We start from the raw sequence: 4613 nt of genomic DNA, 5'->3' as shown, positions 1-4613 counted from the left end.
AAATATAAATTGCTTTTGAAATAATAATATTCTTAATTTAGTTAACTTTTATTGTTAATTATCACGTGTCACAACTAAGTGAAAACCAATCGGTTAACTGCATAATTTTATTTAAAATATAGGGTATCTTCAAAACAATAAAATAGGCTAATTAATAAAATTTAAATTAATTTTATTTATTTTAAAATATAGACTCATTCATGAAAATGTAAAGAAATTAAATTTAATAGAATGATCAATTTTAAATGTAAATCTGATACATTTTTCCTTATCATATCCTGTCCTTATCATGTGCACCTCAAACACAGGATATGATAAGAGTCTATCCTGCTCTTATCCTATCCTGTTGATATCCTGTTCACATATCATATCCTATCATATCCTATCCTGACCACCAAACGGGCCCTATGTCCAAAGACTCTTATATTTTTGCAATTGAATTGCTTCTTTATATGTTGGCCAACTACACCCTTTAATATGGGTTCAATATTCTCGCACTTATAATATTGAACGCTATTTCATCTGTCGACAATTTTTCAAGTTCTTGGTTCCTTGTTTCAACTTGTAAAGAATAATCGATTGAAATCTCTTTGTATCAATAATCACAGGTAACTGAACATCTTCAGGAGGTTTAAACAGATTTCGTAATCTCTACACTTTTCGAATTTTCCTCATAACAAAACCATCTTCCTTCTCTAAGATTTATCTTTTGAACCAAGTTTAGACATGCCTTAGCCTAGTTAAATTTTAATAGAGAAGGACATTTGCAGCATAAATGAATTTAGAAATCCCTTTTTGGTCAGTGAATGCATTCTTTTGAAGATTTACATTATTGTGTGCGAGTATATATATGCATTCTACACAATTTTTAGAGCTGCTTAGTTTTTCTCTCCCCCTAATGCCGAGAAATAACGATATGTAAGATATGTATTATCATCTGGCAATAGCTCAAATTCATAGCATAATTTCAGCTTTCTTTTTGTCACGACCCAAAATCCTAAGCCGCGACCGGCGCACAGACTACCACCCTAGTCTGGCAAGCCTCATCCTCATAGAATCATTTTTCAAACAATTTATTCAAAATAAACTTGTACACATAATATATAAGATTTCAGCAAAATCTCTTTTGTAGTTCCAATAGCTACAAATAACATTTGCCAATAAGTTCTTCCGTAGCTAGTATTTCAAGTAAAATATAAAATCAACTCGAGCACTCAAGTGCCAACTCTTGAAAAAAAAATAACAAATAACAATCCCAAATTTAAATCCACCTAGGACTCCCTATAGCTGCAGATGACCAAGATTGCATAAAAGACACCAATATGACAACCTGCCAAAGGAAATAAGCTGAATGATCTGAAACTGACAACAGTCTGCTACTCAGTTGCCTGAGAATCTGTGGAGGGAAATAAGGAATGGGGTAAGTCACAAAGACTTAGTGAGCAGTCAACAACCACCATGAACAGGAAGGGGAAACAGAATAGGCACGAGTTTTTCACTATAAGATCAGAGTGGATAATACACATAATATTAATAAAATTAATAAGAGTCATTTCAAATAAGAGATGATCAAACTGCCAAGTTTATAAACAACTGTTTCAACAAAACTGAATAAAAATCATGTCAATCATATGAAAGCATTTCAAAATCAGAAATAAAATTAATAGGGTCACACATGTAGAACCATGAGGCGGCTCCATCTCGCTGATAGCCCTCTTCTCCTAAGGGATGGCCTCTCCGATAAGGGCGGCTCCATCTAGCGGATAGCCCTTTCCTTTCTCAAGTCACATCGTGTCATCGGGGGAAGCTACATCTCGTTGATAGCCCTTTCCTCTTAAGGATTATCTTACCCAAGAGGCGGCTTCATCTAACGGATAGCCCTCTCCACCCGAAATCATGTCATGTCTCATCAATCTCATCGGGGGCAGCTACATCTCGTTGATAGCCCTTTCCGTGCACTGGCGGCTCCATCTAACGGATAGCCCTCTCCTCCCGGAATCAAACTAGCTAAGTGCACCTAGGCTGTTACCTCCGTTAACGACTACGAGGTTCTATCAAGGATCCCCAAAAACAGTTTCTCAAACCATATCAAGTCTCATCAACAGTATCAAAATCAGCTTTCTAATGCTAATCACAGCTTTTCAAAATAATATTCTCAACATCAACTTTTCAACGCTCATCAAAGCTTTTCAAGTTCACAATCTCAAATTTGCATAATTTCAAAATTAAACCAATGTCTTTCTCTTCACATATCAATTCATAAATCATGCTCAAAATCACTTCATAAAATCAGCTTTCAGAGTTCAAGAATGACAGTCAAACATATAAAAACATGTTTCCCCAATTTAGATAAATAGGCAATATGATAAAGTAATTAAATCAGTTATAAGACTGTTAAAAATATGTCATAGCAGTTGAAAACCACTCACAACTACGGCGAGTCAACTGAACCGCTCTCAAAATCTCCACGCCAACCGATCGAACCACTAGCCGATAAATCTGAACACCAAAATTTAACTTCAAACCTTCAGCATTAATTACCTTATGTCATACTACCCGTGAGCAATTAAGAAATCCCCAATTATGTACCCAAAGCCCTAAAATAATTCTACTCAAGAATAATACACATTACAATATCATTCTCTAAATTTATGGGCTGTAGGTATACCTCAGTAAACCAAATAACCAGTTCTGAAAGAGCGGGTACTCTTCTCCTTCGGAGCACAAACCCTAACTCCCAAAATATTTATCTCCAAATCCCTTCCACATGAATATTGAAATTCTCCTTCATGGGTGTGTATTTTGCACGGTGAGATTTTGTGCAGTTTAGCAAAAGAAGACCAAGAAAGTGAAGAAGAGAAGCGAAGGTTGTTGTTATCCTAGAGGCAAAGGGAAAAGAAATACGAGACATAGAGTGAGAGAGACAATTTGCAAATGTTAGGATTTAGGATTAGTAATGGGGGGTGGGGTACTGTTACGTGGATTTTGAGTAAGGAGTAATAATTTTTTTTTTTAGTTTTTTTTTTATATCCTTTCTCCTAATCATATTTTTATAACAATAAAGATTATAGGAATTAATATATAATGAAACGAGTCGTTTCACTTTTAATCTCATCTAAGTGTTGTCTACTGGACAACGAAGAACACATAGCATAAAAAGTTCTTAAATGAGAGATATTAGGTTCCTAACAATGAACCAATTGCAATGTAGAGAATTATAATGGCTCATTGGCTTGATGCATATAGATGTTTCTACTAGCAACATCACATGTCCACAAAATAAGGACATTTGTTCTCTTAATGATTGTCTAGCTATATATAAGAAGCATTTAACTAAATATCTTTGCCAGATCATTTCATACATGAACATGTGCAACTCGACATTCAAAATCTTGTCACATACCAACTTGATCAAGGTTGGAAATTTCACTCTATCCAAGTCGATGCATCGATAAACACTGAATATGTGCACATGTATCACATCAAATATATTCAAGAATCATAGAGAATTCCCCTTATTTTTTGCCACAATTTTAATTTTTTGCTTTGAGAACAACATCTGAGAAATAGACTTTCGCATCATAAGACTCGGGATGGTCTAACCGGTCATATGCCAATCATAATCACTTCTTCCATTTGAAGAACTTCGCTATGATATACTTTAATACCACTGGTTGGCGAAATATGAGAACTCGATCAAAATGAGAGTCTCTAAATCACACTTGAATCTTGAACATTCTCCTCCTCAAGTGAGTTTCCACCACATAACCATAAACATTTGTTTGAGATTTTATCTGCCTCTTCTAGAGATTCATCTTACAATATCATATATATCATTACGGTAGCGTTTGGTAGACAGGTGAGAAGGGAACAAAACAGGACACTTGGGTTCCCTGGAAAAGGGTGGAACGGAAGGGAATGAAACGGAACACTCTCTTAAAACTTTTGCAAGTTCAAAAATACCCCTAATTTATATTTGAAATTTTATGTTTCTAAACAGTTTAAAATCATTTATAAAATTGAAAGCACTTATTATATTTGTAGACAAAGTTAAATGAAAATCTACTTTTTCAAAAAAATCACTTAAAATAAAATCAATTATATTTTTCAAAAGTAAAATCACTTTTTGTAAGCAATGATAAACGAGTCAATTAGAGTGCGTTTGATTCAACTTATTTTGGAAAAATCACTTTTTAATCAAAAAATCACTTTTAAAATCAAAAAATCAATTTTTAATCAAATATCACATTTTGAGTTTGTTTTTGCTGAAGCTGAAAATATATTATTTGAAACAGTTACTTTAGCTTATCATGAAAACCTATGATGATAGATGAGAGGAGATAAAAAAGTGATTTTAATTAGAGTAGTCAAACATGAATCAACTTAATTAAAATAAAATCAATTATTTTTTCAAAAGTAAAATCAGTTTTTGTAAGCAATGATAAACGAGCCAATTAGAGTGCGTTTAATTCAACTTATTTGAGAAAAAATCACTTTTTGTGTTTGTTTCAGCTGAAGCTGAAAACAAATTATTTGAAACAGTTACTTTAGCTTATAATGAAAATCAATGATGATAGATGAGGGGAGATAAAAAAAAAAAGTGATTTTAGTTA

General features: G+C 33.4%; 1 long non-coding RNA gene across 1 annotated transcript; it reads right to left on the bottom strand.

Moving 5' to 3' along the window:
- Positions 1-1173: 1173 nt before the first annotated feature.
- Positions 1174-3219, bottom strand: LOC130732388 (uncharacterized). Its single transcript, XR_009017025.1, has 3 exons — positions 2669-3219; positions 2430-2499; positions 1174-1396 (listed from the first exon to the last, which is right to left on the bottom strand). It is a non-coding gene; the product is annotated as an uncharacterized LOC130732388 (long non-coding RNA).
- Between the last annotated feature and the right edge of the window lie 1394 nt (positions 3220-4613).

The sequence above is a fragment of the Lotus japonicus genome, chromosome 1, assembly GCF_012489685.1.
Source record: "Lotus japonicus ecotype B-129 chromosome 1, LjGifu_v1.2".
NCBI lineage: Eukaryota > Viridiplantae > Streptophyta > Magnoliopsida > Fabales > Fabaceae > Lotus > Lotus japonicus.
This window is presented reverse-complemented; position numbering and strand designations above follow the sequence as displayed.